A 22,997-nucleotide genomic window follows, 5' to 3' on the forward strand; every position below is an offset into this window, starting at 1 on the left:
GCAGAGACGACCACTAGGTGAAGGAACCGAAGAAGAGCTTGAAGAGGACAGCTGCTACAACTCCTGGACCATTGGTTTGCCCGGTGAAGCCCTGCTGCGGGTCCGAATCACCAAGTTTGCATAGACAGAGAAGCCCTGCTAAGACGACTTCTCCCTTAGAGTTGGTGGGACTAATCAACTCCCAAGTAAGCCACCTGGACACCCATCTTGGAGCTGGTTGAATTTCCTCAGAGCTGCTGCAGGAAACTGTAGAGCCAGGGAAAGGGACACCAGATTGTGTGCATTGCTTTTAAGCTGGCATAAAACTTCTGGAAGATCCTCCAGTCTCCCATGTAGCAGGACTGACCAAGCCTGACCCTCCTCAGTTGAGTGCAGGACCTCAGATGTGAGGAAAGTCCACCTTGACTGTGCTTATTGATATTTGCCATACCGCAAGGAGCTGAAACGCGAAACGGCCACTGAAAGTAAAGTTTGCCAGTTGCAGCTTTGACAGTGCCAGTACAGTGCAGGAGTCCCCTGATGTCCTCCCTCTTGTCTCCACAGCTGAGGCCCAGGAACAGTGAGATCTGCAGATCCGTACAGGAACAGAAGTCTTCAGCTGCATATATTTCTTCTTTACTAAGGTACTGTAAAACTTGCCTAAGAGAACTTACCTCTTGCTGTGGAAGTGCTTTTAACTTCGGCAACTCACAAGTCAAATCAGCTTGTGGCCCTACATTTGGTTCTTGTTTTCATCAAAGACTCATAGGAACTTGTGCAAAGACTTTTCCATTTACTTACCTGGAGTGCTGCATCCTATTCAAATACTTGTGCCTATTGAGTTTGGCTTACCCTATTGAATTGAATGACTCTTCTAAGTGCTATCTGAAAGTAATTGCCCTTCTTATGAAGATGTGTAATTTTGTGTGTTCTAATAACCTTTGCCTTTTACAAACTATTGAGAGTATTCTGAGTGCCAACAGTAAGGTATTAATGTCCCCAGCACCCTTGTTACTGAAGTCACCTGTGGGTGTAGGTTGTGTCTGTGGGCCATCCCAAAAGGGCCTTGTCTGATCCAGAAACTCAAAGTGTACAGTATTGAAGTATATTTGTGTGTTACTATTCTATTGCTCCTTTCTGAAGAAAGCTTTATAACTGACTGATAAATACATGATTAATTGTTTATGAAAGAAACCTTGAGTGTAAGAGTTTATTTGAATACTTGTAACTGTGAATCTTTTTGTAACTCTACTACAGCTCACATTTCCCCTCTAGAGATAAACCTGGCTGCTCAACAAGCTACCAAAACTGTGTAGTACAAGCTTATACCAAAGGTTGGGTTGCCTATACCTGTATTCATAGTTGTTTGTAGTGTTGCCAGAGGGTACTGCATACAAACTTTACTTAAAAATGCTACAGCAGCCAGAAGTACAGAGTTCAGGGTTTTCTGATGCAGCTTGTTCCGCATTGTTAAGCTCATCTAATTGTGGTTAGCTATGGAGGAGTTTGGATGCCCCATCACCTGAGAAGGACCGTTTTGCACAGGTAGTGGGGGAAGTGGATGGCTGCCACTGGGGGAGAGGTCTTTCCGAATCGGGCCAGACATACCACAATAATAGACAAGTTGTCAATTCAGGTGCTGGCCCAGTTGTTGGTCTCTTTGGATAGGGGTTATGAGACCTTAAACCTTTTACAGAGTGAGGTAAGACAGGTGCTTAAAGATCTCACAGGGAAGGTTAATTTCCTCAGGGGATTTATTATAGCATCCTCTAGGCCTCTGTTTCAACATGTATGCCGTGTTAAAGATAAGGTGGATATTCCCCCTTGTGGTCCTACATCATAAGTCCCAGAGCAATTGGCCACAGAGAGTGAGGTTCAAATGGAGTGTTTGCCTTCAGTCTCTCTCCTGTGTGTGGGAGGTGTAATGGCACATACTGTCCCCAGTAGTTGCCATATAGAGGCTCAGTCCCCTGAAACCATGGTAAAATCTACACCCCGTGGTGGGAAGGTGGCAAAGAGAATAACAAATTGCAAGATGCCAAGTAAGCAAAAGAATAGGGGGTCACGGAAATGTATAAATCATTTAAACTTGCAACCTTCCAAGTCAGTACCTTTTAGTTCATGTTGAACCTGGGCAGAAAGGGCAGAATGGTAAAAGGAAGGGAGCTAAAAGTTCTCATTGCCCTGGAACTCCTTCTGTAAAAGGTGGTGTATGGTGGGGAATCAGTTGAGAGATCATTGTGGGCCTAAATATACGGGAGAGAATGTGCCTCTGGACCTCAGTAATATCTCGGTCTATTCATGTGATGATGGAATTGACATAAACAATGTGGAGGCCCGGTTACATCAGCCTAATCAGACAGTGGTCCCGGAAATAGGCTCCGGTAGCAGGAAATATTGTATCCTAAGCGGTTTTAATGTTAAAACCCTGAAGGGGAGTAAGTTATGGTCACTTCCAGCCATGAGCACTAATAAAGAGATAGGCCAAGTGCCCTCTAAAAAGCTGAATTTCTATCCAATACTCTCGAAATCACAGGGTATTAAAGATCCTATGAATGTTCCTGAGGCCCACAGGTAGTACTGAAGAAGGCATTCTCCTTGTTCCACCGTTTTGTGGAAAATAGATAAGGGCTAGCAAAATGCACTATATTACCAGACAGATCGGTCACAAATATCCTTTTTAAAGGGAGGGACAAAAGCATGCTTAAAGGGGGCAAGTCTAAAGTGGCAGGAAGTAGAGAGTTGAAAACAGGTAAATTGTTAATTGATGCAAATTCTGTGCGCTTGAGTCAATTATTTGAAAGTTCCAGTAGGATTCCCTTAAATAGGCAATACATTCTTTCCCTATTATTTGAAATTCATAGCCCATGTTTGGTTACATCAGAGGATATTGTAATTGTGGAATTCCTATATCATGACTGTTTTGATATTGTAAAAGTCCATCTGCAATCCTAAATGATCAAAAATGCAATTTTGGCAGAAGAGGCTGGGTTCTTCTCAATAGGGTTTGAAGTGACAAATTGGGGGCGTTTGGTCTTGCCAAATTTACCGCCACAGAGGGAAGATTATGTGCTGAAGAAGGGGGCGGGGGCTCAAGTGGTATCTGAAGGTATTGCTTATATTATTGATAGATCATGAAACTGGGGTTTGGGTTTGGATTCAATTTTATCTTGGAACACCAGAGGGTTTTCTATCATTGTGGGTAATCAGGCTTGACTTGCACATTTTTTATCATTTGTTTGCAGGAAACTCTGCTGATGGATACACCGTTTAATGAGGGGATTGATGTGGAATTTGTTATGGCCCAGCGAGGCATGAGGGGTCGCCCTCATGGGGGACTCTTGATAGCGGCTAATCATAACCTACCCTTTAAAATGTGCCAAATAGACCTTAATAGACATTATATGCTTGCAGTCCTTTTGGAGTGGCCTGTTCATTGCCTTAAGGCATCACAGAAATGTCTTTTGGTAAATGTTTACCTAAATCCTGAGCGGATGTAGGAGGTGCTCTCTGCACTTTCGTTTTTACTGCTGAGTGAAATCACTGAGGATGGTGCTTCAATAATTGTGCTGGGGGATTTTAATTCAGAGTGCTTACAAAATCACTGGTATCAGGTCCGAAATAGGATGAAAACATCTACTGTAGCGTGAGAAAGGCATGCTTTGCGAATTGGAGGCATGGGGTCTAGCACTATTAAATGGTAAATTTTCAGGCGACGCGCCTCCACGTTTTACATGGCATAACTCAACATGGTGCTCTAAATTGGACTACTTTTTTGTCTCCACTGACCTCTTTGAGACCGGTTTAATGATGGAGGTGGCCCAGACTGACCTAAGCAACCATTGCATGATAATCTGTGAGATCCCTATGCTACTTCTTGGTGGCACTATATCATCTGGGGTGGACCTTGTGATAAATATCCATAATTGTGACATTCAAATCGTCAGTGAGGATCTCACAGGTCTTTGATAATCGGATTTCCAGTTTATTTGTAAGCAATGATAGGAGTTTGACATCACCAAGGTGTTTTGGCCCTCACCTTTTCTCTACCTTGGGTGCCCTGGTAACGGCTAAGCATTTGGTGCAAAGGGCCAGGGCGGTGGTTCATACTCATGCATTAGATTCTGAAGTACAGGACTGTAAAAATCAGATGCATGCCTCCATTACAAATATCAATTGGGGAAGGTCTGGGAATGTGCATAAAGACATTGATTGAGTGAAAAGGAACTTCAAAAACTGGTTGAGAAGTCACAAATTCCTAATGGGCATGAATGATTCAGAGAGAATGCTGGGCTGTACAATGGGAACTAACATCAACACCTACAGATACAAGTTATCCCAGAAGATGCATGGATAAAGCCAGGTAGATATTATGTGAAAGAAGGCTTGTCTGTGCAGCCCCTTTACCCATGTGAGAGCTGGGAGGAGGTTCTCTTCTGGGATACAGACAATATTGTCCTCCTGATGAAGACAAGTAAAACATCTAATATCCCTAGCACTGATGGTCTAACTCTCAAATCTAACCCACCACTGTGGGCTGTTGTATTATCGCAATTGTTGAGAATCATTTTTGTCCAGCGGGAAGTACCTGGGTCATGGCGTGCAGCCTTATTTGTTTTGGTCTTCAAGGGGGAAGATCATCTGTCGTCACTGCAGTATCAGCCAGTATTATTGCTGGACGCTACCAATAAAATATTTGCTAAGGTACTGATGAAAGAACAACAAACTTTGGTTGCAGGGTCAAATTGTTTGGACTTATGTCAATCAGGTTTTAAAAAGGGTGATGGGATATCGCTAAATTGTTTTGCTTTGTCCCTACTGGCTGGCCAGGTAAAAAAATCAAGGAATGACAGCTTGATTGCCTTTCCTTGATATAAGCAAAGCCTTTGATGATGTCAACAGGGCAGCTCTCTGGGAAAAGCTAGATGTGAATGGTTGCCCTCACTCCTTAATCAGTATTTTGGAAGCCATTCACATGGGGAGTGACATAAAGATTAGCTAACATACTACAGGTCTTCCTCGGTTTGGAATGAAACCAACTGAGGGTTACAACAAGGGTGTGTCTTTGCACCTTTCCTTTTTAATTTTCATATTATGGATACTGCTGTCTGTTGGTAAACGACATGGACTAGCCCCCCTGTTTTGGGACTAGTAAAGTTACAATATTTGAGCTACGTGGAAGACATAGTAAGTTGTGACATGACAGCACTTGGCCTACAACGGGAGCTTCTTAGTATTTCTGTTTTTCTTAGGAATTAGGATCTCACAATTAACACTGTTAAATCAAAAAATGTTTTGGTCCTGAATCCTGGTTGTTCAAAATGAAAAAGAAATATAATGGTCTTTGAATTGGCAGAACATGGAAACAGTGAACTCCTTTAAATATTTAGGCTCTGTTATACATACCACAGGGTTGAAGTTGGGCCCAGTGAAATACATCAAAACGAAATTCCTAGCAGCACCTTCTCGGTTGACGCAATTCAATTACAAATTCGAGTGATATTCCGTACTACCACTAATTACACTAAATAGACAAAAAAATACTTTCAAGGTACATTTTTGGTGCTCAAAGTTACGATAGGAGTATTCCTTGGGAAAACTGGAAGCATTAATGTGGAAGAAGGTAGTGCATCTATCTATTGGTCCCTTTGGTGGGTATTCTTCATGACCTGGGTCAACTCCCAGTTCAGACTTATATTGAGCGGGGACTTTTAGAAATATTTGCTAAAAAAGTGCCCCCCCGCCGTCTGAGTCCTTTTTTGTCCTTCTTAATTCCATGTTGGGCAAAAGGACATGTAGAGTATTGGATCAATGGGGTCAGTCCTGTAGAGAGCTGCTTGCAAAAATGGATTAATCAACCGAGGCTTTGTCTTGAAATCCTAGCAAATGTAAAGTTCTACAGATAAGTATGGATCGAACTGAGGGTTGAGCTGATGGCATTTAGTTGTTTCAATTACCACTTTCGTTTTAAAATACTAAGATTAAAATTAAATCTGTTCCCAACAATGGTGTTGCTGGGGACACGGGGTAAAATGCTAAGGTGCATGCGTCTGTGTCGACTTTGCAAGAGCGACAGCAAATCTTTGAAACATTTATGCATATCGTGCCCCATACTGTCCCCTCTCAGAAAGGAAAAAAAAATATCAGCCTTCTTGTCTTTAGGGGAAGACTATGTCTGGATGAGGATTTTGAACACTGAAATTGCTATTTTAGACTTTGTGAAAAATGTGTTAGACTTTTAACAATTATATTGGTAATTTAATGATTGTATTCTTATCAATGTGTAATGGAATGCTTTTCTATTGTGAAAAGTGTGATAAGTCCAGCTTTTCGACTGTAACGCACAATAAGTAAATACATTTTTATTTGTTTTAAATCGAGCATCAAAAGCAAGGGTTAAAACCAGCTCTTGTGTCTCCTACTTTTTAGTACCACCTGTCTCTGTTGAATTACTTTAGGTTTTTTTGAACTTGAATTATATGTTTGCATATTTTCAACACACAGTGTGGTTTTTATTAGATCATATTAGTTCATACCAGTTTAGTGTTAAAATACAATTTTAAAAAACACAAACATAGTAGAGAACTGGTGGCATGTTTGATACCTAGCTTAAGATGCCAATGTCTTTTTCCAAAGACTGTGTGCAATTTTGGATCTGGTGATTCATTGCCTACATTGCAGGACAGCACTGGAACTAATACTAAGTGATGGGTATGGTTTACCTCTTGAGCCTGGGCAGTGTGGTAAGTTTCTAGCGGTGAACAACGGGGAGACTGGAGATGTGCAGTTAGTTTTTATCAATCAATAAAAGGTGTATTTCATATTCAAATCCATATAAGAACAAAAATGCAGTAGAACAAATTCTTCCAAGTTTAATACAAATACATATGACAATCAAATTCCTAACAAGTGACCGGCAGTTCTATTCTTATCTTAAAATGTGTGTACATTCTACAATTGGTCCATCCCCATAGCTTTTGAATTGTTTTTGGTTCAACCCATTGCACATGTATACAATGAACATAAACTTAAAGAAGAAAAATAGTGATAGTGGGCCTAAATATCCGAACCTTACGCATCTCATCACTTGTGCCAATAAAAGGAGCAAGACAATTCACAAAGGACATCTGAATGTGCGCATCTTAGAATTCACAAACAAGATCTGCTTTTAATTGCAGCAAAAAGAGGCACTTTAGGCACACTCCCCTGCACCTGTTGGGATGTGTATTCAACTGCAGCTGTTGCACTTTGAATTTTCGTCCACCAAACAGGGATGGAAATGCTTTTTTTTCTTGTGTTTCAGAGAGACATACTTTAAAGGGCCTTTAAAGAATTTAGGGAGGAACCATTAGAGACTGCCTTTCTGGAGAAGGCGTTACCATTTCAAAGATTAACTGATTTTCAGATAAGACTGAAGAGAAGTTAATGAGAAGACATCCCTTTATTGCATGTAATATTTTGTTTTTGTTTTTTATAATGCACCTAATACCTGAGTTCCGTTTCTAAGCGCAGATTCGGGATTCAAATTTCTGTTGCTCTGTGTGGTCTTGCTTTCGAGACCAGCTCAGTGTCCCTGTGCTATCCTCCGTTCCTCATTTTATTCTGGATAGTCCCCTAGACTCACTGTACAAAGTATAGTTGATATCCTTAAAAGTTTACAAGATACCTATGGGACAAGCACAATTCTTTTGTTTCACCATAACCTTGCCCTGACACCAATCTGAGCAGACTCACGATATCTAATTATGTTATGCACATTCCACAGAGCAGAACCACTCCGTCCTAATTGTGATGGCTGCACACTGCCTCTTCTTTCTTACCGAACCATACCCAGCCACTTAATGAAGAGTTGAATGAAGCTTGAGCCCTCATTCTAGTTTTCCACAATTGAGCCCTACAAGACAATGTAATCAAAACATTGTGTATTAGCCGATCTTAAAAACTGACTCCCAAATGAAAATATGAGCACACCGGCTTCCAAACTCCAAAGGGGATTAGGCAGGAAAGATAGCCTTGCTGGGTGTCATAAGCACTGGCTTCACCAGATCAGATCTGTTGGAGAGCGTCATGGGTGGCCGTCCTTCAGAGCCATATTTTGCAATGTGCTCGTCATACAGCACTCTGGGAGGAGTTTCCAAATGACTAATCAGTACTATAAGTGGCTACCAAAAACGTGTGGTTAATATTGGGAGGAAAGTGGTGGCTAAAGGTTATTGAAATGTTGTTGGGCCTAAAGTGCACTGCTCTGATGTTTACAGATGCATAATGGTATTCTTACAAAGGGTTCAGAGAAAAGTGTGCTCCTCCCCATGCATTATTATTTTCCCCTGGAAAGATGATGTGTTGAACCATCTTGGAGCATGGACGTTTAGTGATCCTTGGGAAAGTCTCTTTTCTTTCTTATACTATGCTAGAGACAGCCATGCCTGTCCTGCTTTCTTTGCAACAGCAGGCACAACAGGCCCAGTCATCACTTACTCATCCTCCAAATTAGACTCCATCGACACTTCCAACAATGATGCATACACTTCATTGCTTCTTTCCCCTAAGCCACAAGCTGCTCAAGCACTACATCTTTGTGACCAACTTCCATACGCCAGGATGAGTCTCCCAGATTGTTTTTTCTATTTCATTTTTATTGTAGGAGCTCTAATAAATTGATTCAGCCATGAATGACAGATCTGCTTAACTCTCTCCTCACATTGTTAGGAAAGATTTCATATTTGAATGTAATTTTCCCTCCATGTGGCAACCCCCAAACTTTTTGCTGCTGTTTTACAACCTGATCTAACCTTTGCCAGAGAAGTGCAGCCCTCGGCTGCACTCCTCTGGGCTTTCGCTCAATTCTTATCGGGAAACTGACATGCCCTTAAAACAGTCAGTACTGGGAGACTTCGTTTTCCTTAGTCCTTTCATCATGTTGCAGCTTTTGTGCAACATGTAACAAGAGTGCAATGTAACTTACTTTACTGCACTCTTGGGTCTCTAGTCATTCCAAAGGCCCTAGAAACTCTCGCTGGACTTATTATGAACTGTGCAGGTGTGCCACGGACAGGACTTGTGGCAGCCATCGTATATCTTATGTTTTGAACCCTTTTTTGCCATGTTATCCATGCTTACCGCGTTTGGCACGAATAGGTGGCCTGGCTCCAAAATGGACATGCCATGTGGTTCTTCCTGTCCTTTGGCCATCTTGCCCCTTCACCTTCCCAGGTCGAGCCGACCCGGGTTAGTCCTTATTTGGTCATTCACTTTCCCGCGAAACCCAAAGCTTTTGCGGGCTTCTGCATGCCTTGTGTGTGTGCCTCCAGGATGTGGGCTGGGATGTCTGTTCCCAATGCACATCCTGGGTGCCAGAGAGTCTAGAGTGTCCTGAATGCCTGGGACCACTGTGGTCCGTGATTGGTCCACATATGGAGTGAGTGTTTGTGAGCAGATCTCCGATTGGGTCCTCTCCGTTTTGGCACGAAGGGAACTTTGGATAAGAGGAGGCTGAAAACACCACTACCATGTCGATCTCTTGAGTTCAGACCGAATAAAGGATAAGAAGCCAAGTAACCTGAAACAAGAAGCCGAGTCGAGGAACCACTGGTGACCAGCTGAAAGGTTTGCCACCCTGAGCCCGCTGTCGTCCTCCAAGACCCCTCTGCCTCTGATCGTCCTAGAAGGTCTGCGAAGGCACTTCGAGCCATTGGAATAGTGGGACCAACTATTCTGGGCACCTTCATGAAACCCTGCAAGTAAGCCTCTTCGGAAGTGTCCCTGGGCCAACCAGTGGGCTGACCAGTTTACACAGGACATTTTGCTCTGTCACCACTGCCGTTTTGGGGAAGCCCTCGAAACTTGGCCTACCGCTAACTCTGTGTCCACGTCACCCTCACACCGAATTTCGTACACTTGGCATTCCCAGGTCTGAAGTGAGACGAGTGCGCCCGGACCAGAGTATCTGCGGATGCCATGTTGCTCTGCTGTGGTAATGACCTGTGCATGTTTGCTGCATTGTGACCCCCTCGGCCCTGCATCCTGCTACTACAGAATCTACATGGTGTCGAGACATCCTACTTGTCACATCCGAACCTACCAGCAATGTGAACTGAACTGGCGAAGTCTGAGTCTGCCTGCGTCGGGGACCGGTGAGTAGTCCATACCCCAACCGGTGGCCCCTCGCGCAAGAGCCCATTTCTTTTCTACCACTGTTGCGAAATAGCGGCTGTATCCCGCACTCTCACCCTGCCTCTGCCCACAAGTGGAGGCCTTGCTTGGGAAGTGGGGACTTGTTCTTCATCGCCTAATCCACCTTCCAGAACTGTCAAAGATCATTGAAGACACCCTATTCTGTCCATTGGCACAAGCACGTACAGGTACTATTGAACATAAGGCTCCTCTCTTCATAGGGCTTGGACTACCTCATAGTTAGGTGTATTTCTGATGTCGAACTGGGTCTAACGATTACTTGCACTGCCTGTTTTCCTCCCCATCTAGGTGGTCTACATATTTCGTGCTCTTAACTCCTTAGACCCTGCGGTTTTGTATATATACTGTATTGATTGTGATGTGTTGGTTTACTTTAGTATTATTGTGATTCTTTGCTATGGTCGATGTTACAAAGGCCTTGTAATAAATGTGTCTATATATTTAATATAACACCTGTCTGGAGTAATTTGTAAGTGTCCTTGCTTTGTGTGCTCACTGAGGTCTTTCAGTCACCCTCACCCCTCTTGAGACTTAGTCTTGACCGCCACCATCGCTACCCTGATTGGTCTGGCTTGTCCAGAGGTTACGCTGTTCCAAACTAGGCTGGCTTTCTGAACCTCTGCTCCTCCTGGTCAGAGTTCAGAAATCTATCTTAACACACGTTCAGACAGACCTCTGTATTTCTGAAACTGGTGTTGGCAGCTTTGTACACTGATGAGCCTGCTGGTTATTGAGTGTATTGTAACCTTTTATAAGACAACCCATTTATACTTGCCACTGAACATCAGTAATTGATATGCTAGCAACATGTTAGCAACAATGTGCTATACTTTACTTAAATTTCCCAGGCAATGTGCTCGCTCCAATTTTAAACACATTCTTAGTTGGCAAAACGAGTAGTAGTCTACAAATTGGAATGCACAACCCTAAGTCATCCTGGAAAGTGACCTCCAAAGAGTTTTGTGATGGGTTTTCTAGAACCAAAGTTGTTCTACAGTTTGTGCTACCCTTTCTTGGAATACAAGTTGGGATCAGTTCATACATAAAAAAGAAGGATTCAGTTATTAACTGTTCATCTTCACAGGCTCTTGGCAAGTTGCGTAATTATAGGAATTACACTATCTAGTTTGATACGGTTGTCCATGGAGATAATTAATTTACCAACAGCCAGAGCCCATTTGATGTCTTCATATTAAACTGGTTTTCCAGTGACCCCTGTAACTGTCGGAGCTTTGCATATCACTGTCCGGGGGTTGAGTTTCACATGCAAGGCCACTTCCTGGAGGCTGCCTTTGTTCTGTGCTGGGAAGGCTTACCACCTTCCCAGAGGAACAGGACATAACCCCAAGTGGTCCAGTGGGAATCAGCATGTTAAGGAGAAGCTCTGCCAGCACAAAGGGGAAATCACACCAGGGAGACAATTGCATTTTGATGTAAAGCAGACTGGAAGAGTGTGATGTTTATGGTAGCCTACCAGAGGAGTTGCACCCATGAGAAGAGTTAAAGCTTCTTGGAAATTTCTCGGCCACGCACACTTCATTTTTCCATTCAAAGCACACGGGGAGCAGATATCAGCTGGCAGGCCTGTTCTCATGGCCCTTATAGACGGCTTGAAATGAACCAATATGTAGGTTGAGATACACCTGCCCCTTAGACGAATGATCTGTGGATTCAAGAAGAATTATTTGATTAGAAATGTATTAGGGCACAGTGAGTCCAACCTCAGGCACTGGGTAAAGATAAAGCTTTCAAAGAGGGAGTCAGACCCGCCCATTGACTACCTCAGAGGAAGCGTTCAAGTGACCTGATGATGGAAAAGGCCTGCCTGCTGATTCAAATGGTTACCCAGGAATCCGCCTGCTGAAGTGGCAAACTTTGAAAATAACCCTGGCAACCTTCCTTCCAGGGAAGTGCAGAAGAAGGACTCACCTTTCCTCGGAGATCATGGTTAGGCCCTCACAGCAGCCCAGAATGAAAAGAAACTGGCTTTGGCATTCTCTAAAATTTAGAATAGCTTCAAGTTCTCGCAAGCTACAATACCCTAAACATTGCCTGCCTGTCTCACGCTTCTTCAACCAATGATGTTGCCACTTATGGAATTATAGCACGTTGCTGAATCCCACTGCACCAACTCAACCATATTGAACCTGAGTTGATGCACCAGAAAGTGTCAAAATGCCCAGCTTGACACTTGTGTTCCCCAGAAAAAAATATTTTGAGGTTTATACAATGCTTCAGTCCCTAAGGGTTTGATCTACGGGCCCAAGTGACAATTAAAACTGTAGTCGTTATTTTGTTTTAATACATACTTAAACTTGAAGATTGCTACAAAGACAATTTTCTGCGTACCTCTGTCTTCATAGCCAGAGTGGGCATATCAAAGTATGCATTGCACTTATACGGAGGTGTGTTGTTATTTGTTTTATTAGTTTATTTTCCTTTTCAGATTGATTAAAGTATTGCATTTTTATAGAACCATGGACATATCTTTTAATTTGGCACCACAATACTATTGTTGCCATGGATGCTTCCTTGCTGGCTAAAAAACCTCTTGAAGAGTATAGCCCATAGCCCAAGGTACTATAAAGCGGTAGAATTCAACTAGTGCGTGTTTGATTTTATGATTCAGATCACTGTGTGTTTTAGTAGTAGGGTGGGACTGAGTAGGAGTGTAGAAAACATCCCTGTACTCCTGCAGACAGGTAGTACTTTTGTACTAAAGTCTACTCTTCACTAGTATGACCCACCATTTCAATTTATTTTTCCTTCTACTCATCACAGTAGGTGTCTTTCAGACCTCAACTCTGTAAATCGTTTTTCCGAGAAATAAATCATTCATACTGTTGGGTACACTCTTTTGACTGTAGGGTACAGCAAACCATTTCTTATCCAGCTCCCTTATGTAATATATTGTGTCGGATAGCAAAATATGCCTGTTAACAATCCATTTGAGATGAATGATAATGTACATAACAGTCAACATCTTAAAAAGGAATGATACATGGGGCAATTACAAGATTATTTTGACAACATTAGACTGATTTTCCTGTTGGGATTGGAAGGCTTGTTTTTCCGACCCTCTACTTTAGTTGATGTCAATTCATTTTGCACCTGCCCCCATAGGTGGTCATCTACAACTCTCATCATTTGTTCACACAAACAATTCTTCAGTAGAACTCTTGGTGCAGCAAAAAAAGTGATTCAGTCAATCGGCACACATCACCTGCACTCTTGCCCTCTTTCTCTGTCCCGTGTGGTGTTGTCGGGATTTTGTCTCTTAGAGCAAGAGGCATCAACAGACAGACTAGCATTGTGATCTCTATGTATGCAGATCACGGCCTGTGGTGACACTTCACACTTCCCTCTGATTAGTCGTGTGTGAAAGTGTTGGAAATGTGACCAGACATTAGTGAGTCACATCATGCTTAATGTGGGCCATTCACGCCTATTGTCGGGTCACTCTGGGCTCCGGAATCACATCATGAACCGGCAAAGGGCATGGAGTTCTGGACACCCATCCGAACACTGCAATAGAAATAGTTACAACCCTGTGTTAATTGTCGGAGCCACAGCTCTGTGAAAAGGAACATTAATTCCTTGTGTGGGTGTCAATCCAAGTAGGAAGAGCAAACGTGCAGTGGTGCGCATGTACACCACAAAACTGCTAAATCGTTTTAGCGTGGACTGGGCTTCGACCTACAAATGACTCTCACTACAAATATGTTTTGTTTAATTATTGGCATGGTAGGGTGTCTTAGCAGGAAATATGATATACAATTGTATATAGGCCAGACGGGCTTTGCACACATATCTCTCAGTCTAGAAACGCGTATTTGTATTTGTTCCATTGACGGACAATCTTGCACTAGAAATCACATTTTCTTTTTGTTTTCAAATGCGAGGAAAATCCATCTTGAATGATGTATCAAAATCAAATGATTTGGCCAGGTCCATGTAGGGCAATTAATCTGTTTATTCAGGAAATGGCTCTCTGCAGTCCTGTAAATGACCCTCATAGGAAAACCCATTACAACGAAGCACCCCAAAAGCCTGGGAATTCATCCAACGTCAAAACACCCACCTTTTAATTCATTAAGAGTACTTTTGCGGAGAACTAATAGTGACGTTCATAACGATTGAAAATGGCAGCCTGTTATCTTCAAAGATGTGATTTCGTCTGGTTAGAAGATCTACAGTGCAGGCAAAATCCAATTCTAAATACTAGGATGATATGGGGAATGTAATGTTACAGGTCAGGTCTTCTAATAATCACAGGCAAACCTCCAATGCTTACACAAGCTGTGCTATTAGCTTCATTTACAAATCTGCCATCAATCACATTCTCTAATAGAACTTTTCAAAGTGATAATGCTGTGGCTGTTTGCTATTTATTTGCTTATTGTTTGCAGCAGCTGTTTGCACCAATCATGCCCTGGAGAGCAGCAGAGCATATTACAAAGACTAATCAACTAATCAGCAGCATATTGTATCTGGCATTTCCAAAATACAGACCCTGTGTAGTTCCCGTTCAAATTGTGCCAGTGGGAGATTCGGGTTGGGGATGGCATTCAGTAGCTTCGAGTGGATTCCATGAAAAGCTCACGCTCCCTTGCTAGAATAGTTCAGATTGTTTTGATGGGGGAGCAAATGAGTTGTGTTAATAAGATGGTGGAACCTCCATCTTGTTGTAATTGCCATAAAATAATGAACAGCACAATAGCAAAAGCGTAACATTATTACTTATGACTAGTGAGCGCTCCTGACATGCCTTGTATAATCGTCATGACAGCTGGATTTATTCTGGTTCAGTTTGAAAATATTAACTTTCAATTGTATTTGTCATTCTGTGCTCTGACTAATGCAAACTCATAAACATAAAATAATAAGATCGCTATCCATCTTTGATACTTCTCTGGGTGTCAGTACTGAAAAAAGTAAATTACCTGACGGCATTGCACTGGTTGGATGGAATGGTTTAACTGGACACAGTGTTCACATAGGGCCTCATTACCCGTCCATCGGTAACCCCGCCAATGCTACCGGCGGGGTGCCGTCTGACACGTAATTATTTACCGGTGCTTGCCTTCACAGTGCCACCAGGCAATTACAAGTCTGGCGGTCAGGAAGTCAGGCGCCAGTACATTTATTAATCCCCATTCCCAGTCCTGTGCAACTTTATGGGAGTGGTAACACGGGAGCAACGGCACTGTTAGCAACAGTGCTGGTGTTCCCATGACAACTCTGCCTACCATGGCCGCTGTACCCGGCAGGGTCAGACCTGTCGGGCACAGCAGTCCTGACAGGCAGACTTATAGTTTACCGGTCCGGAAACAAGGGTGCTGTTGAGCTTACAGGCACCCTTGTTTCTGGACCGGCAAAATAGTAATGAAGCCCATAGTCTTTTATGTGGGCTCAGATGGGGGGCTCAGGGAATGTCCGATGAACCTGCCTACTTTGAGAAGCTTCTATTATTGTTGCATTCATTGGTAATCTGGTATCCCACTACCATTTGATTCTTGATGATAGGCTGGTGGCAGAGTGCGGGCAACCACAAAACCTGAAGCGCTGATGAGTGTTGGATGAAAGTACCTGAATCCTTAGTCTGAATCCTCTGTTTCTATGAGTATGGTGGTAGGCATGCGTTCATCAAGAAAGATGACCCCAAGATATGATACATTACAGCTCTGCAAATTTGGTTTAGCTAATGGTTTAAGGGGGGTTGTGTAATGTAGCTAAACAAGTGTGGTTTGGCATAGCTCCATTATTGTTGGTGTGGTACTGGTAGGCATGAGATCACTGTGTTTGTGTGCAGTCAAATTTGAAGGGGAGGAGACAAAAAATAGCTAGATGTTGAAAGCATTGGGAACTACCGAGAATCGAGGTAGTGGGCCACCAGCCAGAAGGATAATCATAGTGGTCAATTGAATGTTTGCTGCAGTATTGGTTTAAATTCATTTATGTCAGCTGCAGCTGGATTTTAAATTAATCTGTTCTCCTTTATTGCTATACGGCTTTGCTGGTGAGTTTCATGTTGGTTCATGCAATGTTTGTGTAACTGGTGGGCAGGTTACGTCAGGTTGTTATAACTGAAAATGACCGACTATTGACTGAGGATTTGGTGCTGGTCTCATGCTGGTGTTAGTTGAATAGCCAGGTTGTCAATGTCAGCTGGTCACTGAAGGGTAAGTGGGCTTCTTCATAATGAACGAGTTTGGGCAGAACGCTCCATAGTTTGGTTGAGAGGAAGGAGGAGAACAAAGATCGTTTTCGGGTAAAGCTTGGGAGCATTTTTTGGATATCATTGCTTAAGTCTTAAAATCAGTGTTTCTACCACATTTCTGACCCTTCATAGCCTCTTTATGAGGTTGTCTCGGATACCCTGGGAAAGGCTGTTGGTGTAATCTAGTTTGGTGTTAAGGTGATATGATATGGTATGATGTGTCTGATCATTCAGATCTGGAATAAGCAAATACTTTTGACTGAGGCTTATGATCGTTGTTGTAGGTAGCAGGTACATTGTCATTTCTTCTGGGAAGCGGATTGGTGTTGGTCTTGGTTGTGTGATGCCACAAAGCATCAGATCAAATTTGGTTGTGTTAGGTTTAATTCAGTTTGTGTAATTGAGCAGACATGTGCTGAGATCTGGGAGTCACTTTTGAGCTCATGGAGGAGTGTGGGTGATATCAGCACAGTTGGAGAATGAAAATCCTGAGTTGTTAATCAATGTGTGTAGCAGGGTCGTGTAATATTGAAATGTTGATGACATGCACTGTGTGTGTGTTTCCTCTGCATTTCATCTTGCACAAGTGTGCCCTCAACGTGCCAATGTGTGTTGCTTCAGTCTTCCCTGTCAGGAAATAGTTGATGCCAAACAGAGAGGTTCCTTTTATTCCAAAAACCACCAGCATGTTTTATTAGGTTCTCATGAATGGAGAAGGAGGCAAACTTGTTCAGCTTGATGAATGCATCCACATTGTTTTTTAGGATATCCTATATTGAACAAGATGGAAATTATGTTGGCTTAGTTATTCTGAATCCATCTTGTGACTTGTGGAGCTGTTGAAACATATGTTCTCAAATATTTTGGTTGTGAATGGTGTGTTGCATATTTGTCAGTTGCTTGCCAAGTCTTCAGAGGCAAGCCATTAGTTTGTATTAGAGCATTGACAAGGGGTGCTTTGAAGGATTGAGAGGTGTCTGAGTACTAGACGGGAGTTTGTGGGGAGCAAATAGGGAGGGTGATATTTGGGTTTAATTTTATTTTTGGGGGGCAACTGTCTTCCAGAGAGCCTACTGGATAGATGTTGTTAACTGTAGAAAAGAAGTTCTGGATTGAGATGGGACAGCAAATGTCAGTATTGGGAGAGGTGTTGTTTCACTTGTTTGTGTCAGTTCAGTTGTCCCTTCCCTCTCATGATTGTATTATATTGATTTAATTGTTTTTTTGTTTTTAAATTATGTTGTCGAAGAGTTCTTTAGAGGGTGTTGGTGAAGTGTTTTTGAATTTGCAGGCAATTTTTGAGAATTCCTTCTGGTCGTGTTTTGCTTTTTTGTTTCAATTGTTTCTGCTTTGTACAGTAGAGGCTGTCGATGATAAACCAATTGCTCCATTAGAAGGTAATTGTTGTCCCAGTGTTTCTCTTCTTTCAATCCTATCTGGCCAATTCTATGCTCACACACATACATTCAATCTTGTTTGTTTTTCTGTGATGAAAAGATAGAATCAAACATGTGGAAATCATCCCTGTCTTGTTTGTTCCTCTAAGAATGGGACAATGTTCCTGCAACGATCTGGGTGTCCAATGTCTCGATGATAGAACTGGGTGATATTTGTCAACTATTAACAATATATATATGGTGAACAAGCGCTGTGTATAGCGCGAAACGTGTCCATACAGGACTGCTCTCTGGGTGTTCTGCCTCTGTTTTGGGGTCTATGGTGGTTTTTTAAACATGATGCACTTTTTGTATCTTTAATAAACTTGAAAGTAATTTGTTTCAAGTTTCTGGCTCTTTTTATGCACAAACGGGACCTTGCTGCTTCTTTACATGACTTGGAGTGCAGGTTGAACTGTCCATCTTCATGGCAGTTTTTTCCTCTTTTTTTTCCTTTGTTATATTTATATATATATATTGAACAAAAAGGAGGAAAGATGAACCGCACTCCCGCGAGCCAGGCATAGGTTGCAAAACTCCAAAATTCTGGATGTAAACAAAAAAAGCACGCCGTGTATATAATATGGATACCTTTAATGTTAAACAAGAAAAAATATACTTGTACACACAAACATGTGGTACAAAAATGAAACAAAACACGGACAAACAGAGGCAGGACGCCATGGTATGCAACCTGCAAACAACCCATTTCGCGCTACACCGAGCGATAGATCACGTACATAAAAAATCTGATTTTAAGTAAATTGGATGAATGGGGTGCTTTTGACAGTTGGATTATTAACCTATCAGAAAATGTACCTAAAAAGACACCCAGATATAATCAATGCCACATGTTCTGCCAGTTATAAAGCAGCCTTAAACACTGCAAAATTCACAAGGCTCAGTTTATTATATTAGGACATAGATGTATGCCCGAAACGCAGGTTGCCCACCAAATCACAATTGTTGTTTCATGACATTTTGAAAACAAACCCTGCCACTCAAGAGGTTGTTGGTAAATTTTTAAAAAATACACTTTTCTAGTTTCTGGCTCTCTTAAATCTGTGGAACAAACATCTTTATAATTGCACGTATGTACATGTGTCAATGGCTACAACTAACAGTATAACATAAGCGTCTGTGTGTTTGTATTTGTGTGTTTGTTTCCTCTCTTTATTTGGTTATTAGTTTGAGCGTGTGCATCACTTATAATTCCAAAAACTATTGCATTTAACTACTACAAGAAGGGAGATGACATGTGAGTAGGGACACACAGCTTGTGTGTACTTTTTGGCTATTTACCCATCCATAGGGCCATCCATAGCCATGCCAATTCATACTGACATTCTCACCCTTTACCTGCCCCTCCTTCCCAAAACAAATACTCTTGGGATCTCTTTGAGCCAGCTCTATCAAGCAGTAACATTACAATTTGGTCTGCACTTGCTATCTCTAAGCAGTCTGATACAAGTTAATGGCTTAATGACACATAAAAATTCACTGCTGGGGTAAAACAAATGTTGCAATGAAGCAAACGTATGTGTCTTGTGTATAGGTATTTCCTAGCAATGCTATTATATTTATGTTGTATTTGCATTTGTTTTTATTTGAAGAAAAGTGATGTCAGTTTCGAAAAAGAAGGACTTTCAATAACATATTTACATTCGTCAGAGGCATTCCCATGAAGGGTGTCTGTGCAAGAGCGCAAGATGAGAACAAGTGGAGTGCCAGTTTATGAGGGTGTAAAAAATGTGGGACATATACCAGGGTCAAAGCTAAACAAACAGAAACAAAATATATATAACAACACAGGTGAATTACAAAGGTAACATTAACCTAATGGTGCAAGTACTTCAAACTAAAGAGAAGAACTATTCACATATACTAAATTACTTTATTAATAGTCACTCACTGGAGGTAATGGTGTGGTCAGGTAGGGTGGATGGGTAGAGGGCAGGGGTAGCTACATCTTTAGCAAGTAAGGGAGGTTTTGAAGAGATCAACAGTTGTGCTGGCTGTGATTGTTATGGGCAGTGGGTTTCGGTGGTGCAGGTTGAGTAGGGAGAAAAGCTGAAGCAAGAGGAGGTACAGGAGGGCATGAGATGGTGTGGGTTGAGTGCAGAGGAATATCAGATGCAATGAGATGGTGAGTCAACTTAGATACAGTCAGACAGGTATTGAGGAGCAAGACTGTGGATAGCTTTGCAGACTAGGAGAACAGACCTGAAAGTAGAGTGGTTGTGCATGGAGAGCCAACCAGCATGTTGTGGGTATATCCAGGTAATCACAGCATTTTCCATCTGCTGTCAGGTTATGGCCAGGTAGTAATATGGCCTAGCCAAGAAGCACACATGTTGGATTTGCTTTTATATGAACTCCATTTACCACCAAGTTTACTAGGAAGGAAAGGTGCGTAAGATACATTTTTAGTTATTTGTCAGAATGTCACCCTACCATGTTATAGACAGTCTTCCCATTGCTTCCATCATAAAAAGTGCTGTTCAGTCCATTTCTTTTTCAGCATATACTTCCCTGATCCTTTCATTCTTCTCCTTTCCTCACTCCTCTGCTTTACAACCTCACTACTTCTGGATAAAATGCATCTAGTATCCATATCTGATGCAAGACTCACAATCAGACCACTCTTCCACCTCCTATCATTCCACTCTCACTGATCCACCGAGCATTGATCGAATTGCTGTGTATCTGTTACCACCTACAATGGTTCCTTCAATGCCTCTCTGCCTCTTCTCAGTTTCTCAGATGTTCCCGACACCTCACTACTCCCCTTGCATGTCCAAAACCCTGCCCAAACTTTCATACTTTGTGTTTGCAGAGCATTTCAATTTTTTGATCCACTGGTGCAGTTCTTATACACAGAGAGGGATTGCCGCAAAGGTGGGAGCTCACATTTACACTATGTTTTCCCCTCCAATATTCACAATGATGTTCATTTGCACCCAGGTTCTCTATCTGATGACTGAACATTGCACATTTTTGATTTATATTTTGGAAGGTATAATTGTCAGAATTAATTACTTTTGTGAAATAAAATCCTGGGATTAATAAAGGGGAAAGCTGCTAACATGAAGTATTTTCTTTATTGATTGGTGATCATGTTCTGAGAAACATAAATGTCATTTTGACGATGTCATCCCTAATTCGTAAATCAGTTGTTCCCCTTCTTACAGATGTGCCGATTCTGAAAGCTGTTGCAACAAAGCAAAGCAGGATCAGCATGGCACCCATCTGGGTTCTCATAGACAGGTACAACACTGCTATGCACCTGTGAATCCATACAGAAATGGAAGGAAATGGGATCACATCCTGACTTCTAAGTTCTAGTTCACGGAGGCATTTGGACCTTTAACATTATACAATACATCTGATAAAAATAGTATCATTGAAGTTCATTTTTAAAAGTAGCACTTTACAGGTCATAATTATACATTCTTGCAAAAAGAAATCCCTCAACATAACAAATTATATGTAATGCAGTTGAAGCATAGTATTGTGCTATTTTTGAGATTTTGTAATTGACATGTTTTTCTATTTGACTCCTTACACTGTGGAAAAACAACTTTACAGCAACAGGTACAGCAGAGTACAGTCACTCTGCACTTAACCAGGGTATTTTTCTTCGGTGCTCACGTCTGGCCCGTTAACACTTAAAGCGGAACCTGAGGTTAAGCATATTTCAGCGAAGTCTGGCTTAAAGAGTACATTCGCTCTGCACCAAACCAGTGTGTTTTCCTTTAGTGTTCAGTGCTCACTTCTGGTCCTTTAACACTTGAAACAGCAGTGGAGGCAGAGCATATTACAGTGAAGCCAGGCGCAACACGCGGCCAAAGAGTACGGCAGAGTACAGTCACTCTTCAGTCGGCCTGCAGGAGGGTGCGGGCGTGACATTGGAAGTAGGATACAGCTTGAAAAGCAATATAGTTCGAAAATGTACTGCTCATTGGGTGGACATCGACAATGACCTCATGACTACAGCCCCGGGTACACCTGCGGTGAGTGCAGTGAGTGTTACTCCGGAGGATCTTACTGTCCAACTGCGGTGAGTGCAGTGAGTGTTACTCTGGAGGATCTTAACGATCCATGCCACCCACCAGTCGAGCTGCATGATGTACAGTTGCAAACAACAACAAACACAGTCATTCATGGGCAGCAAGCTGTAAGTGCCACTGAGAGTTTAAAGATTTCATAAGTAGCTTTGGGTGATGCCTCCGATGACAGTTCTAACATTTCTGTGTGTCAGGACACGGGACTAAAGATTGTCAAATCGGAATCCCCCTAGTTATATAATCTACCCCGTCTACCCTCAATGGCTTAGGGGAAGTTAGAGGGAGAAACATGAGAAGGTTCACAGCACCACCATCAAACCAAGGGGGCAATAAAATGACAGCATACTTTACAAGAACCACCGTAAAAGAGAACGAGGATTGGGGGCTATGGGAGAGGTGATGAATGCAGAGATATGATATGATATGGCATTTATAAGTCACCTATAAACAAGTGTTTCAAAGCACGATGAGGCAATGGCGGGGGACAGAGGGAGGACAGAGACAACGTTCTTACCAGGCGAAGTGACATTGAGATTGCGCAAGTGCAAGTGCAAGAGGGGAGGGGAAAAGTGTGAGAGGAAAGGGGATGGGAAGTGCAGTTCATAGGATCATAACAATAGCAAGATGTGTGGCCAACGGGTGGCAGGTGCATGGGTAAGTGCAGACAACAGTTTTCCAAAGTGCAGGGAGGGTACTGTAGGGTTACAGATACAGACCCAAGTGCAAGGGTTTCCGGGAGGCAGCGCGGGTGTGCAACTGGGCGGGCAGGGACCTGGGCCCGAGATCAGAGGGTAGACACGTGACCAGTGCAGTTTCAGACAGGAATCAGCATGGGAGAGGAAGAGAGAAGTAGAAGCAAAGAGGAATGTCTTGAGGTGCTTCCGGAACTGGAGATGGTTCTCCTCAAGTTTCATAGAGGCAGGGAGGCTGTTCCAGAGGGAGATCCCCGCCGAAGAAAGAGATCTACCACCAACTTGTTGTTTAGAGAAGCGACAGACCCTGAAGGAGTTGGAGGTGGCGGAGCGAAGAGCTCAAGTAGGATGGTACTAATGAAGAGAGAGTTGGAGATATTTAGGCCCAGGCCCCAGAAAGCCGTGTGGA

This window comes from Ambystoma mexicanum, chromosome 3q (assembly GCF_040938575.1).
Source record: "Ambystoma mexicanum isolate Mex_15411 chromosome 3q, UKY_AmexF1_1, whole genome shotgun sequence".
NCBI classification, from domain to species: Eukaryota; Metazoa; Chordata; class Amphibia; order Caudata; family Ambystomatidae; genus Ambystoma; species Ambystoma mexicanum.